Source organism: Lytechinus variegatus, chromosome 15 (genome assembly GCF_018143015.1).
Source record: "Lytechinus variegatus isolate NC3 chromosome 15, Lvar_3.0, whole genome shotgun sequence".
Taxonomy (NCBI): Eukaryota; Metazoa; Echinodermata; class Echinoidea; order Temnopleuroida; family Toxopneustidae; genus Lytechinus; species Lytechinus variegatus.
This window is the reverse complement of record NC_054754.1, coordinates 702,501-719,425: the sequence shown is the minus strand read 5'-3', so window position 1 is coordinate 719,425 and position 16,925 is coordinate 702,501. Positions and strand designations below refer to the sequence as shown.

Sequence of the window (16,925 nt, the reverse complement as noted above, 5' to 3'; positions counted from 1 at the left end):
TATCTCTGTGTTTGAGTAATTTGTATTACTTTACATTGGCGGCGGAAGCATCAAAATTTAGGGGGTGGAATTTTTTTTTCTCCCACGTTTCTCACTATTGGCTGCTGAAAGCTGATACAGGGCGTTTAAAAAACAGGACAGTTTTGAAAAGTCTATAAAAAATTTGTTTAAAATCATAATATCTAAATTTTGATGTTAATAGATGCTCTGAAATCTTATCTTTGAAATGCAATTTAAAAAATATATATATTTTGTTCATGCTTGAGCAAACAAGGGACATATTTTTCACTGGTTCGAAAAGAGGCTTGCGCCAGAATGGCAGAATATGAATAATATGATGATCAGACTTCTTGCTAATCCATTATCTGTGCCATCATTTTCGAATTATGCTTTCAAATTTTATTTACAAATTTATTCATTTACTTCAATTATTTTTTCTTTAAATCAAATCTCTTTTACCTTTGAATTTTCACTCATATGGAAGAAAAGAAGACTTTTTGTCAACCCAAACAAGAGGATTTGCATTATTAATTGGGAAAACTTGTAATCATTCAAATCCTTTTATTATGTAAAACAATTTATGTTATAGTACCTTTAAAAGACATGAATCAATTTTTCAATGGGTTATCGATTCCTTGACCAAGTTTAATTATATGCTTGGCAGGACAAACATGAAGGGATTCATGTCTTTCAATGGCAATAGTGTATTGAGTCAATTTTGAAGATGTGGCAGATCAGGAAAATGTAATAAAAAGTTGTGAGCGAGCTATGTGAGCACACAAAAATTCCCACTTTTTTTTTATTACAATATCAAATTTTGTGATAGATTTTGACATAATACTTAGAAAAAATATCATATTTTACTTTCTATCTTTCCCTAGTTTCCTTTCCACTTTTTTCTTTGTCATGAATTTTGTTTAATTGACGGGGGGGGGGTGTTTAATTGACGGGGGAGGAGCATCCCCAAATCCCCGCCCATCTGTATGACGCTGTTAAAAGGCACCATAACCTTTGTAGCGCACAATGAAAGGATTTGAAAAAATACAAGCTCTCCCATACTTCAGTTGAAAAAAAATGTTTTTGCTTTTAGGAATACTCAAAGCTAAAAGAGAACATATTACAAAGAAACAACAGAACAATTCTAGCAAACAAATAGATTTGAAAATGAATTTTGACAGCATAATTTGAAAATTATGGCAAAGATAAGGTTAAGAGGAAGTCTGCTGATTAGAAAAAAGTCTGATCATTATATTTATCATTTTATGCCATTTTGGCGCAAGCCTCTTTTTTAACCCCAAATACATTCCGTGTTCGCTCAAGCATGAACAAAACTAACAAATTTAATGGCATTTGAAATATAAGACCTCAGAGCACCTATTAACACCAAAACATTAAATATGAAACGAAAAAAATTACAGACTTTTCTAATCTGTCCCGTGTTTGTCTCACCTGCATAGCAGAGTGAGACTATAAGCGCCGCCAGTAGCGGACCGTGACCCGGAGGAGACAAAGCATTGGGGGGGGGGCACTGCATTGTTTGTGAATGCCGTGCCCCCCCCCCCCAATGCTTTGTCTCCTCGGGGTCACGGTTCGCCACTGAGCGCCGCTTTTCCGACGGCGGCGGCGGCGTCAACATCAAATCTTAACCTGAGGTTAAGTTTTTGAAATGACATCATAACTTAGAAAGTATATGGACCTTGTTCATGAAACTTGGCCATAAGGTTAATCAAGTATTACTAAACATCCTATTAGAGTTTCATGTCACATGACCAAGGTCAAAGGTCATTTAGGGTCAATGAACTTAGACCATGTTGGGGGAATCAACATCAAAATCTTAACCTGAGGTTAAGTTTTTGAAATGACATCATAACTTGGAAAGTATATGGACCTAGTTCATGAAACTTGGCCATAAGGTTAATCAAGTATTACTAAACATCCTATTAGAGTTTCATGTCACATGACCAAGGTCAAAGGTCATTTAGGGTCAATGAACATAGACCATGTTGGGGGAATCAACATCAAAATCTTAACCTGAGGTTAAGTTTTTGAAATGTCATCATAACTTAGAAAATATATGGACCTAGTTTATTAAACTTGGACATAAGGTTAATCAAGTATCGCCAAACATCCTGCTAGAGTTTCACGAAACATGACCAAGGTCAAAGGTCATTTAGGGTCAATGAACTTTGGCCGATTGGGGGTATCTGTTGAATTACAATCAAAACTTTAAAAGTTTTTGGATCTGATTCGTGAAACTTGGACATAATATTAATCAAGTATCACTGAACATCCTTTGCAAGTTTCAGGTCACATGATTAAGGTCAAAGGTCATTTAGGGTCAATGAAATTTGGCCGATTGGGGGTATTTGTTGAATTACCATCATAACTTTGAAAGTTTATTGGTCTAGTTCATAAAACTTGGACATAAGAGTAATCAAGTATCACTGAACATCCTGCGCGCATTTAAGGTCACATGACCAAGGTCAAAGGTCAATGAACTTTGGCCATAATGGGGGTATCTGTTGAATTACCATCATAACTTTGCAAGTTTATTGATCTGACTTTTGAAACTTGGACATAACAGTAATCAAGTATCACTGAATATCCTGTGCAAGTTTCAGGTCACATGATCAAGGTCAAAGGTCATGTAAGATCAATGAACTTTGGCCGCATTGGGGGTATTTGTTGAATTACCATCCTATATCTGTAAGTGTATTGGTCTAGTTCATAAAACGTGGAAATAAGAGTAACCAAGTATCACTGAACATCTTGAGCGAGTTATAGTAGTTTTCAAAGTCAGTACTGCTGCTATGTTGAACCGCGTGATGCAGGTGAGACGACCAGAGGCATTCCACTTGTTTTTTTATACGCCCTGTATAGGCGCCGCTTTTTCGACGGCGGCGGCGTCAACATCACTCTTAATGTCACCATAACTTAGAAAGTACGTAGACCTAGTTCATAAAATTTAGACATAAGGGTAATCTAGTATTACTGAACATCCTGCCGGAGTTTCAGGTCACATGACCAAGGTCATTACGGTCAATGATATTTGGCCATGTTGGGGGTATTTGTTGATTTCTATCATAACTTTTCAACTTTATGGATCAGGTTCATGAAACTTGGACATAAGAGTAATCAAGTATCACTTAATATCCTTTGTCAGTTTCAGGTCACATGATCAAGGTCAAAGGTCATTCAGGGCGATTCCACACTAGAACTTTAATATGAATTCTAATATGCTTTCAATAAGTCATAGCTTTACTATGATACCTAAATTTTATGAAAATTAGAAGTTATAACCATAAGTCATAGATATTTTTTGGGGGGATAGGGGGAATTGAATTTTCAATTTTCAATAATTTTACTGATTAATTATTAACGTACAAACAATGCCTGAAACTATTATTGGCAAAGCACAAGAAGATTGAAAATATTGCAGGTCAATAGAATAATATATCATTGATGGTTCCAAAAATTTCATGATCCTCTAGTGGCAGCTCTGATTTTTGCGATTTTTGGCAATGTCCCGTACGACACATGAAAATGTAACCGTTTTTCCCATACTTTTGTTTTTGATGATGCAATCTTACGATTGCAGTTTCTCTATCGTTGACCCATGGGTGATTGATTTATCCTATAAGAATCTCATTACTGCTCTCATTTTTTAATACTTGTCCTATGAAAAGTTGTCTGGTACGACACAGTCACAGTGTGTGTCGTACGGGACATGTGGCACACAATATGTATTGTATTTCATTGCAGGATTTCTATTACTATAATGTTCAGAAAAGTAGGTCTACTTGAATTTAAGTAATTGATTTTACATCAATTGAACTGGACATGTATTGTTTTATCTCCAGAGAACAAGAAATAGGTGATTTTTAGTTGGCTTTTTCTCTTCAGCTAAACTGGTGATTTTCACTGGTCAAAGCTGGTTAATTTCTATGTCATTGATGATTTCTTGCATGCTATAGTGAATTCATTTTAAAATTTACAATAAATTTACATATCAATTATCTATTTGGATCTTCTTGATGATCACTTTTTTATGTATCGAAAGTCTTTCTTTTCTCAAGTTAGTTTTAAAAATCTGGAAAACTATGGTTTCATGAAATGCAGATGGAATTACAAGTGGACATTTGTGACATATATTGTATCATGTAGGCCTATATATTTTTTAAATGAAAAATCAGAACATTTTAGCCCAATAATCTACACAGACATAGTTTCATTCATTCAATGTTTAATAGTAATTGGAAATCACCACAGTGGTGGTGACTAAATTCATTAAGATTTAACTTCACCCAAACCCCAAGTTTTTTTTAAATCTCTTAAAAGATGCTTTGAACAACTGTATATTTCTCATTATGAAAAAAAAGAATGATGATATATTGCTCCCAATTTTGTATAAGAAAGATGGAGTAAGGTATATTGTCCTGTGTGCCGGGGAAAGGGGGGGGGCCTCTGAGGCCCCCTCAACGATTCACGCAATATTTTTTTCATGCAAATATTTTGTGACTGTGCCGCTTGCTGACTATAGAACTATTAACTTTTTTTTTTGAAAGCTGACTTTTGTGCATTTTTTCACATCAAATATGCGACATCCGGGTAAGCGGTTCGGAAATTTAAAGTGCATGTAAGGTAAAATTGCTCAAAAACGTGATTTCATGTACGAAGTCAACAGCAGTGTATGCAGGATTTTTAAAGGGGGGGGGGGTAGGTTGGAGTTGAATGAACATTTGACAAGCAAGAAAAAACAGGGTTGCCTAAAAGAGAGGGGGGTTGAGACCCTGTAACAAAAATAATATTATGTAAGAAATTGCCAAAAAATATAATATTTAAGAACTATAGATCTGATATCACACTTTTGCTTAGAACACCACGAAGAGTTTCCACACCCAATATAATGTTTGGAGGTTTATTGGAGTTAGAATAAAAAGTATGATTTTACATATTAATTATGCATAAATAAGCATAATCAAATAATAGCAATTTGCATGAAATTAATCAATACAGAATTTTACAGATTATTTCTCAGACAATATTTGTGCCAATTTTCGGCGAGGACCTGCGATCGCCGACCCATAATTTCAAGGGAGGCCTGGGAGCCCCCCGGCCACATGATCTCCCAAAATACCTCGGCCTAGATAGGGTTAAGGTTTTTCATATCCTTGGGGACCATCTTTAGTTATTGGAATATTTTTTGTTCTTGTCGAATAGTCCCGTACGACACGTGTTGAATCACCCTTTTATAGGGTCGGTGAACTTGGATTATGTAGGGGAAATTCATATGAAATCTTTACCACGGTTAAGATTTTTAAATGTCGTAGCTCTGAATGTATTAAAAGTTATTATATTTTAAAGTTTCGTTTAATTTCACAGAACAATTCCATGCACTTCCTGGTCGGTATGCAAATGAGGGGACTGATGATATCACTCAAGCACTCACTATTTATTTTGTATTTCATTATATGAAATATGATTTATCCCCATTTTATCCTTATTGCCCTTGAAACAAAGTTTCATTCCTCCCTGAACACGTGGAATTGCATGGTTCAGTCTAGTTGGTCATTATTGTCAAATCTGTAAAAATTGAAATATTCTATATTTCAAATAATAAAAAACAAAAGAAGTGAGTGAGGAACATCATCGACTCTCTCATTTGCATGTCTTTGAGTTGTGCATAACTGCTTTGTGAAAAATAAGTGGAAATATAAAATGTCATAACTTCCTTATATATCCGATTTTGATGAAATTCTCAGCATTATGCTAGTTTGATTTTTCTCTATTTATTTAAATCAACATTTTTTCTGAGGTAGACTTGACCTTTAAGCATCACAGTGAACATCCTGCCCGAGTTTCAGGTCACATGATGAATGTCAATGAACTTTGGCCTTGTTGGGGGTATTTGTTGATTTTCCATCATAACTTTAAAGGTTTGTGGATCTAGTTCATGAAATGAAGACATACTGGTAATCAAGCATCACTGATCGTCTTGCACAAGTATTCGGTCGTACGATCAAGGTTAAAGGTCATTTAGGGTAAATAAACATAGTATGAATTGGTGTTTTTGTGAATGATTATTCTATAGTCCTTTTCAAAGTCAGCTCTGCTGCTGCATTGAATCGTGTAATCCAGGCGAGACTGCTAGTAGTCGGGTAGATATGATCAAAATTATTGTATGACCGTCAAAATGGGTATTGCTGCGATTTTTTTGCTTCAAAAATCCGACGAGTGCCACCTGGGCACCCTAGCTTGGGCATTTTTTTGTTATTGACGTCATAGGCCATGCCCATGAATTAAAAATGTCATAATAAGCCGGGGGGGGGGGCCACTTCCATTCACAAGTGGATACCATGCGCGACCAGGAGGTATCGAAAAGCACCCTAAACACGTAATTTCCATATTCTGAAAATACACCCCTTAACAAGTATTGGCATGTGAAACCCTACCCTTAACAAGTATTGGAAACAAAACGATACTCTTGGCAAACTTCCCTGAAATGAACCCCTAAACAAGTACAGGAATGTTTTATTGTTACGGGTTCTTCGGTCGTCGGCTTTACCTTATTTGGTTTAGTACGACCCCACCTTTTACACCTCGCGCAAATCGGACTCTAAACACGTAGTGCTGGGGCAAAAAGGATATCCTTTATAAAACATTTTAATTTTGTTTTATCATCTCCTCAAATTAGACCCTAAACACGTAATTTTCCTAGTGAAATAGATACCCTTTTTTCATTATTTTTGTGTTTTTGACACCCTTATCACGTTACGTACGTAACGTGCCCTATCGTGAAAAAGACATCCTTTTTACGTGTTTTTTTGGTCGCGCATGGTATCCACTCGCCAATGTAAGTGGCCCCCCGAGCATAATAATAATAGGCATTTGTATAGCGCCATCTGTCTATAAATATTATATTCCGAGGCGCGTTGTTATTATTATTACCCCGGCTTTAGCTCGAGCTGCCTTTCAGCGCTCATGCATTCAAGGAATTAATCCTGCCGGGTACCCATTCACCTCACCTGGGTCGAGTGCAGCTCGATGTGGATAAATTTCTTGCTGAAGGAAATTACGCCATGGCTGGGATTCGAACTTATCCACTGGGCCACAACGCTCCACAACTAATTTGACATCATGCTTGATATCAAATTAAAGCTAATTAAAAATCAAATGTAAATTAGGAATCATTGGACAATTAAATCACGTATACGTCAGTTAAAGGTCATAAAAGGTCAAACTTGGCCACAAATGTAATAAATGCAACATAATATTAATGTGGAATATCTCATGTTTGGTTGAGGGTGTGTATATTAAGGATGTGATGAGGTGTACCTCCTGGGGACATCCCGATAGACCGCGGGTCCGATAGTCCGCGGGTCCGATAGACCGCGGGTCCGATAGTCCGCGGGTCCGATAGACCGGGGGTCCGTTAGACCGCGGGTCCGATAGACCGCGGGTCCGATAGTCCGCAGTGCGTGTAAAATTATGATCAGATATATCAAATGTCATCGAGAGGTCCAAAGGTCAAATGATACGAGACCATGGGGTTCTATCAGGTGCGGATCCATGGGGGGCGAGGGGGAACTGCCTCACCCATCCCCCCCCTCAAAAAAAAGAGGGGAGAGCGGAAAAGGAGAGAATAAAAAGAGAGAGGAAGATGGGAAGAGAAGATAATAGAAAAGAGAGCAAGAGGGGGAAAGGAAAGACAAAGAAAAAGGGAGAAGAACAGGGGGAAAGAAGAGTAAAAGAGAGGAGGGGAAAAGGAAGAGAAGAAAAGAAAGCTAGGACAAAGGAAAAGGAGGAAAAAGAAGGAAAAAAAGAGGAAGGAAGAGAAGAATATTTAAATGGAGAGGAAAATGGGAAGAAAGATAAGAAAAAAGAGAGATAGAGGAAGAGGGGAAAAGAAGAGAATAAAAAGAGAGAGAGTGGAAGGGGGAGGGAGAGAAGAAAAAAAATTAAAAGAGAAAAAAAGGAAAAAGGAAAGAAATAGAAAGAGGGATAAGTAATGGGGGAAAGAGAAAAAAAGAGGAAGAGGGAAAAGAAAGAATAGAAAAGAAAGGAAAAGAAGAAGAAAAGATAGGAAGAGAATAATATTAAAAAGAGAGAAAGATGGGAAGAAAGATAAGAAAAGAAGAGATGGAAATGAATGTCGAATGTCCCATTGGGGGATTTGAATTCTCATCTTTTTAGGTTGGAATATTAAAAATTTTCAGTTCAAACGTTGAAATATGTATCGTCTTGATGACTAACTTTTCGACCAGTCCATAATATTTAACATTTCTGCTCGCGCTTCGCGCTCACGGTATCTAGTTACATACGCGTCCTGTTCAGGTTCTCAAACATTGCCCAGAATGTTAATATACAATATACAATGAAATTTAATTTTTAGCTTGCATATGGCTTATGAGATTATAACACATTTATGTTGCTTATTAAGTAAATCTAGGAAATGACTGTTAGGACATGTGCGTTTGCCCCCCCCCCAACAAAAAAGAGAGAATCAAGGCTAAGAAAAAATAGAGAGAAAAGGAAAGGGATTAGGATGAAATATACTATTATTTTCAAAATATTATGTCAAAATCTATCACAACCTTGTATTTTTGTAATAAAAGTGTCAACATATTTGCTTGCTCGCTTCGCTCACTGCCAACTTCTTATTAATTTTATGCTATACGCCATATCGAGCCCCCTCGAAATTGTTGGGTCATTACGGAACCTGGACAAATCAACTTTGAGCGGCCGATCGGGGAAAATATGGGTGAAAAAAATGGCCCCTCCCCCTATTGGCGGAAGCTGGGTCCTCCCCTGACTTAGGCTTTCAGGATAAAATACAGGAAAATTCTTTTAAAAAATCAGATCGCGCTTCGCGTTCTCATTATTTATTTAGGCCTTGTGAGATACCTCAATGTGTTTATCAAGAATAAAATCTCAGATTTTCTTTAACGTCTACCCCCCCCATTTCATTTATTTTTTATCTTAGTGCCCTCAGCCCCCCCCCCCCTCCTGCACCCATGCTGAATAAATACGCCACTGATGAGGATAATTAGTCGAGATTGCATATTTCCTGGAGGTTATCATTGATAATATTGAAGGGTATACTAAAACAACAGTACAGAAACTACAGCTCCCGTTCACAATATTCTAGTAGGGCCTACTCTGGTGAGAAGTTACACCAAATTGAACCCCCCCCCCCCCAAATTACTCGTGCTTCGCGCTCCCATTGATATTACATCATGGGTGGAAATCCCAGGGGGGACGTGTCCCACCTATACTCAAAATAGTAGGGGGGGACACAATATCAAATGTCCCCCTACTATTTTGGTCTTTGATAATCATAGAAATACATCATTCTAAATCGAAATAAAACATGTATTTTGGGACGAGATGACCTTACTTTGGCGATGATAACCCTTTTTTCCCCGCCCCTTGTCCCCATAGGCGGATCCAGGGGGCCGAGCTCCCCTCCCCCCTCTTGGCGGAGCAAAAAAGAAAAAAAGGAAAGAAAGAAGGAAAAAAGGAGGAAATTAAAGAGAGGAGAAAAGGAAGAGAAGGACGACGAAGGCTTAAAATAAGATGAGGGGAAGACTTGGAAAAAAAAAAAATCTTTCGTGCAACTATAAAAAACTTTCGCTCGCGCTTCGCGCTCACATTGTCTATTAGGTGATTTACATATCTTGGTCAATATGGAGTTCGAATATCAAGTTTGGAAGTCAATATACAACACATATTTCACCTCGGAAATCGAACTTTCATTATTTTGTGTCATTTACAATTGGTTTTTAAAAAGTGTTCTGTAAAAATGTCAATTTTATGGTGTGAATGTTAACATTTGCTGCTTGCGCTACGCGCTCGCAAATTTTGATTTATCAGGTACCTATATTTTCGTGTAATCCATAATGTTGTCAAAATATCCCTTTTCTGGTCTGATTGTTAAGGCGCATCAGCTATAGAGCGCTGCACTCTCGCATTTTGATTGGCGAGTTATATAAATGTTTCAATATTGTTTATACAACAAACTACTTAAAATCCCCTTTTCATGACAGTTTATCAAAAATTATAGCTCGCGACTTGCGCTCGCATTAATGGTTAAAAGTATATAAACTGATGCATCTTATTCATAATCACAAAAGTGAAATGTCCAGTTTTATGCCATGATATCATCAGATTTCGCGCCTCATTAGGCATTAATAAATATGATATCAATTTAATAATTAAATTGTCCCTTTGTTTCATCTCGCGCTTATCAAGATGAATAGGAAGATAAATAGGAAGTGTGTGATATGTACAGCATTGGCATACCATATTCCTACCTGTAGATTCACCACAAACAGGGTGGTAGCAGTGAACAAGTGACCAGACCAGAAGTTGCGCGATCAATTGAAAAAAAGATAACTTCATATATTTACTTCGGCCTAACCTTACTCAAATTCATGCCCTAATGCATACAATTTTAAATTTAACTAGAAAAAGCACATAGCTGAGGTGTAAAAACAGGGTTAGAGAAAAGGTGGGGAAAACAATGGAGAACTTCAATATTGTCATTTAACCGCGCGCAGCGCGGAAGCAAAATTCATAAGTGAATTTAGAACAAGAAGAGTGAAGGAGTTTCTCTTTTGAGAAAAAAAATAAAGATTAAAAAGAAAAAAAACACAAAGCTACCTTTCTTTCCTTTCCTCTCTTCCCTTTTCCTTTTCTCCTGTCTTTTTTCCTTCTTTTTTTTCTTTTTGGGGACGTTTTTTTTTTTTTTTTTTTTTTTTTTGGGGGGGGGGCGACCGCCCCCCCTGGCTACGCGCCTGCCCCCTAGTTTGAGAATCAGTTTGGCGCCCCCTATAGCTCGAACATCGATTCGCCTCCCCCCTATATAGTTCGAGTATCAATTTGGTGCCCCTGTAGGTCCAACGTCAATTTGGCGCCCAGTTTGAATATCATTTCGCCCCCCCCCCCGGCCCGCTAGCTCGAGTATAAATTTGGCGCGCCCTTTAGTTCCAACATCAATACGGCGCCCCTACGTCGAACATCAATTGGGCCCCCAGTTCGAACATAATTTTGACATATTCTTTCGAACATCATTTCGGCGCCTTTCCTCCTTTTTCTCCTTTTTTTCTTCTCGTCCTTCCCCTCTCCTCTCCCTTTTTTTCTTTCTTTCCCCTATATAGATCGCTATTTTTTCTTCTCTTCTTTCTTCCCTCTTCCTCTCTCTCTCTCTCTTCCTTCCCCCTCTTCCTCTTTTTTCTCTTTCTTTCACCTCTTCCTCTTTTTTCTCCCCCTCCCTTTTCTTCTCTTCCCCCTCTTCCTCTTGTTTTCTCTTCATCTTTCCCATCTTTTTTTCTTTTCTTTTCCCTCTCTCTTTTTCTTCCCTTCTTCCCCCTCTTCCTTTCTTCTTTTCTTTCCCCTCTCCCCTCTTATTTTCTCTTTCTTTCCCTCTCTTCCTTTTTTGCCGATCGAGGGGGGGGGGGGGCAAGGCCCCATCGGCCCCCATGGATCCGCGTCTGGGTCTTCGAGTTCATCTTTACTCTCTGTACCACAATCTCATAATTCATGGGGGAGCTAGGCGATCATTTCAACATGCTTCCTATGGAATAAACTTCCAATAGAAATCATATTCTTGTCTCACCACTTTCACAAGTTCTCTGAAAACCTGATTATTCACGCAAGCTTTAGGTTCCGTAATTGTTATTCATCCCCTCTTTTTAGGTTTTCTATCTTCCTTCTTTTTTTTTCTTTCATTTTCTTTTCTTTATTACGCCATGAGCATCTTTCGGATACCGGCGCATTACAAATGTTCATATTATTATTATCATTATTCATTATTACATATTCTTCCGGACAGGCGCGCCGGAACACTGTCAGTTTTTTTTTTTTTGGTGGGGGGGGGGGGGAAATCCCGAAGGGGGCACAATATTTTTGACAGCGTGAGATACCGAAGCGATCGAGCGGGAGAGGCTGTGGGACCCCCCCCCGGTAAGGACTTTGTGTAAAAATGGAGTATAAAAGTTGCACTTCTAAGAGCATCCAAAAATAAATTTCTTGAGAATTAAACAGTCTTGGAGTTTTTTTGCTCCTTCTGTTTCCTCCCTTCTGACCCAGAATGGTGTTTCTTCATGATCAGGGTCCCCAGTTCCAGCAAATGACAAGCCTTATTGCAAACGAAATTGTTTCAAATCAATGCCCTTTTAAAGACTTTAGACAAAACATGACCGTACGCAGCCGGGGGCCGCCGATCAAGAGGGCAAAATTCACAAAATTCACCAAAAGTGTGAACGAAATCCTTCAATTTTATTCTAGAAAATGCAAAAGCTCCCCCATCACAAACCCCCTCGCTCTTAAGTTTCTTCGAAAATTTAGGTTTTGCAGCCCCATCCACTCCCGGATTTTTTTTTTTGCAAACGTCCATCACGGTCCATGAATAACAAAAGCTGGGATGAACCAGAGAACATAGCTGCCATCTCGATTTGATTAGTAACAGGTAATGGGAAGAAGTTTTTTAATCTAAAATACATAAGTGCTATATCATATGAGCTGAAATAGTATCAGACAAAACGCCTTCCAATCATGCCAATGAAAGGAATAGAGGAAAATACGGGGCTGTGAAAATATCTTAAGATATCTTTTATAGTAGAGCAGTACTGTAACGCTTATTTTTTCTTTTATATTCTTTATTTACATTTTTATTCATATCTCGGATAATATGAGTCCGGTCAATAAGACACTTTCACAGATGATTCTATTTTTTTCATGTCTAAACATCTCAAAGTTGCTTTCGAGTGGGATTCAACATTTTCACAAATTATACTTTATAATCCTCTACAAATGATTATTCTGTGTGTAATTTTCTGATAACATGTCTATATATTGAGTTGAAATGACCTTGATATTTTCGTTAGGGCACTGACTTGTTATCATTTTATTAACTCAATTTATACTTAGTTGAAAATAAAATATTTGAAACAAGTTTCTCGAGATGTTATGGTTTCTGGGCTTGACAGCTATGACAGTATGGAGGCGCGATAGCTCACTCGGTAGTGCGGGGGATTCTTATTTTCCTTGACCCGGGTTCGATTTCCACTGGTGCGCAGTGCCCTTTGGTAAGGCATTAATCCTCAGTACCAGGTCCTTCGAGAGGACCTTAAGCCCTCGGTCCTCTGGTTGCTTGCTTACAAGCATTCATGCTTTCTTAGCAATCAGGTAAAAAAATCACCACCAAATCAATCAATCACCAATCACATAGATTCCACATTGCTCGAGTGTAATTCACGCGCGTTAGTGATATCGGGTCCGGTTTGAGCGTTTCTGGGCGACCGCGCGTTTGTTAGACGACACAGCATAGAGTTATATAAACCTAACGTATTTAACTCTATGCCACACAGCCAGCAACATAGAGTTATAAACTTAATCATTGGTGGACCACTATTTGCCATTTGCTTTTAGTCTGAAATGTATTCATTAAAAGGCTAAACGTTATCACACTGTAATACGATGGAAAAGGGGCTTATCAAAGGTATGTTTCACAGAGGAACTGTTCGTCAAAAGACGCGAGGCTATACTATGATAATGTATCTGTCCCGTCAGGGGCAATTTTTTTTTTATTTTTGACAATGGAAATTACAATTTTCAGGCAGAAAAGTGCCTTCGTTTACTCCTTAAATAACCTATCATTTTTCTACTTTCAGGGAGGCACATGGGGCCGGGGGGGGGGGCAAAATCTCGTTTTGCCCCCCCCAAAAATTGTATTATTATTATTATTATTTTTTTTTTTTGGGGGAAGTGCCCCCTCCCCCCCCCCCGCTTCCGGCGCCCTTGCTTCTGGATCAATCTGCAAATATGCATGATCGATCGATCGGGCGCGCGCGCGGAGCGCAAATGCAAGACGTAGAAGACGCTAATTGCTGCATGCATGCATGGCGGGTGTATCGTGACTCTCCCATCAAGGAATTCATTACTATAAAGGTTAAAGGTACGGCATGTTAACAAGTTTATTAAGATTTGCACCGGTTCTAGATGTAGCCCATTATTGTTAATGAAGTTGTGAAGTAAAGACCGGAAAATATATCTGAGAAATTCTTCATTTCCGTACCTGATGTGTTGTGATATTTTGGACATCAGCCTCAGCTCAGGACAGGGCTTAGAAGTTAACGTACGGTACGGGTACGTATTGTACCGCACTGCTTGCTGAACTGGCATTGCAGTGGCAGTGCAGCTGCAGAATATGTTGTTCCTAGCCAGGCGGCTCCTTGAGAGTAAAAATCATTTAGGCCTACTGACGTAGGCTTACTCTCAATGAAGCCAGGGGTGGGGGCGATGGGGGCGGTAAGCCCCCCCAAAAAAGTCCCCAAAAAGAAAAAAAGAAGGGAAAAAGAGAGGATCGAGAAAAGGAAAAGGGGAGAGAGGAAAGGGGAGAAAGGTAGTTTTGTGTTGTTTTTTTACCTTTTATTTTTTTTTCTCAAAAGAGAAACTCCTTCATTCTTGCTCTAGGCCTATATTTTTGTATGAATTTTGCTTCCGCGCTGCGCGTGGTTAAATGACAATATTGAAGTTCTCCATGGCATTGTTTCCCCCCAACCTTTTCTCTAACCCTATTTTTCCACCTTGGCTATATGTGTTTCTTACCAGTTAAAGTTCAAATGTATATAGGGCATGGATTTAGAGTAAGGTTAGGCCGAAGTATATGAAGTTATCCTTCTGGTCTGGTCGGCTCCGGGCAGGTAAAATCTTTACATTTTCTCCCGCTTTACAGCTCATTACTAAACAACCATAATTTGGGGGCAAACAGGTTCCTAATATAAAAAGAGAAAGGTATAAAATTTGTGTCGTATTGAATAAAAAAAGTACAATATTTTTTATCAAATTCTATTAAATTTCATGTCATTTCCCTGCAAATTCATCTCCTGTCCTGTTTTGCGCCCTCAGTTTTGAAATTTCGAATGACACGTTTCTTTGATTCAAAATGAAGCGCTTCAGGATAAGTCAAAGAAATTAGTCATCCTTTTTTATATGATTTCAATAAATCACAGAAGTTTTAACTTTTTGCGCACTATTTTCCTTGTAATGAAGTTCAATAGTATTAGAAAATCAATTGAATTAGAGCCGATGGGATACCAGATACCTGCATTTGATGAAACGTCCGCCCTTTGAAATTTCAGGGTGTCATTGCTCCGAGCGGGAAGGAATATCTTCCTCCCGACAAATTCATTTCTTCTCTGTTTTGTGAGTTAAAGATATGCACTGTCGCTAAATTGTTTGTAATCAATTCTGATCTTTCCAAGAGAAGTATTCAATTTATCTTTGAGAATACCCTTTTCTCGGGACCCTTTCCATGGAAAAGAAATGATAAAACGCTTTAGCTTCTGCGCTTCGCGCGCAACGTTCTCGCCAGGTTCACTCTGACGGTTGTCGGCGCAAAGCGACAAAAGCCGCGAAGCGGCCTAGGTGTGTGCGAAGCAGGCACGGGGGAGGGTTCGGGAGGGGGGTGTCCCCCCTCCCGCGAAAGCGCGGTAGCTTTCGAAAATATCAATATCAATGAGCTTAGATTGCTGCTAAATGCACCACATTTTATGTCTGTTTAATGCTTCTCCGGCCACACAGCCGTAACAGTTGCGCAATTTGCCATTGAAGCAGAAAGGCAATTACCGGTACTGATAACTTAAAAAGGTGAAAGGAAATGTCAATCTCATTTTATACTTACAGTTAATTGATTTATTCACATTGATGGCATCGATAAATTAAGTCCATTATTTCAATGTTTAGATCGCTACATCATTGTAAAAGTGCGATTAATTTTGTGAATGCGTGTTGCTTATTATGTCAATGACCGACTAAATCTACGGACCGCATGCGTAGCCCTTTGAGCTCACGTTTTAAAAGTATTAAAATAAAAAGATTTTCTTAATTGTATAGCACTCAACCAGCGTAAACAACATGAAGAATATTTGAGGTCACGAAATCAGCTGATTCGCACTCAAACAACAGGTTAAAAGGTCACACACGGTGGCACACATTCCAGGGTGGGAAATCGGGGGAAACCCGTTCAAGCACAATGATTGGCTCAGGCCCAAGATAATGAATACTAATTAGATCACGTGCCATCGGTCTTGGGGCGTCTCGTTCACATTCCAACTCATTTCATGAATATCATCCACTCGCAGTAATTAGGCTAACGACGTTGTAAAGCTAACTGTATAAAAGCACAATGCCGATAGAAAACGTAACATCAGTGTAATTGAAAAATTCATCCAACGATATTCAAATTATACTAGCAACTCATTGTGGGCGTAAACAACGAAATACATATCCTCTAAAATGTTCACACAATTCGTACTTAAAATGAATATCTGTGAATGAATTGTCAATCCTCTTTGTTGAATATGTGTACTTCTATCGAAATCTATTGAATCACGTACCCCTCCCGACCCAAGGTGGATTTTTCAATCGCCATAAAGATTATGCAGCCACAATGATCAATCACAGTAGACACATCCGTAAATGAATATTAATTTCATTCGCTCGGAACATTGACTTCTTTTGGAGGAGCCGTGGTGTAGTGGTTCTGACTCTCGCCTTGTAAACAGAGGGTCGTGTGTTCGAATCCCACCACGGTCTGGCGTCCTTTGGCAAGGCGTTTATCCACACTTTGCCACTCTCGACCCAGGTGCTAAATGGGTACCCGGTAGGATGTGAAAGTCATTGTAGCTTGTCCAGTATTGTGTGCTCCTCACAGGCGACTGACTGGAATACTCCCCAGGGAGTGGAGGATGTGCACACATTGTGTGCGGGAATGACTGATTGAATCCAATGACCGGGATAATAATATATCTGTAAAGCGCTCAGAAACGTTGTTCCGATGGATTAAGCGCTATATAAAAGCGGATTATTATTATTATTTTCGCCAATCCCCTCCGACCCCCATAAAGTCACAAACATCCCAT

The 16,925-nt window shown here is 38.7% G+C and overlaps 1 protein-coding gene across 2 annotated transcripts in view; it reads left to right on the top strand.

Annotated features, from left to right (window-relative positions):
- Nucleotides 1-13,853: 13,853 nt before the first annotated feature.
- Nucleotides 13,854-16,925, top strand: part of LOC121428621 (casein kinase II subunit beta) — a 42,562-nt gene continuing 39,490 nt past the window's right edge. Inside the window, exon 1 of one of the 2 annotated variants that reach the window (XM_041625386.1) lies at nt 13,854-13,957. The gene's annotated coding sequence lies outside the window, so the exon portion shown is untranslated. Of the gene's footprint in view, nt 14,149-16,925 lie in introns of both variants that reach the window. The other variant, XM_041625387.1, reaches the window with a different exon arrangement.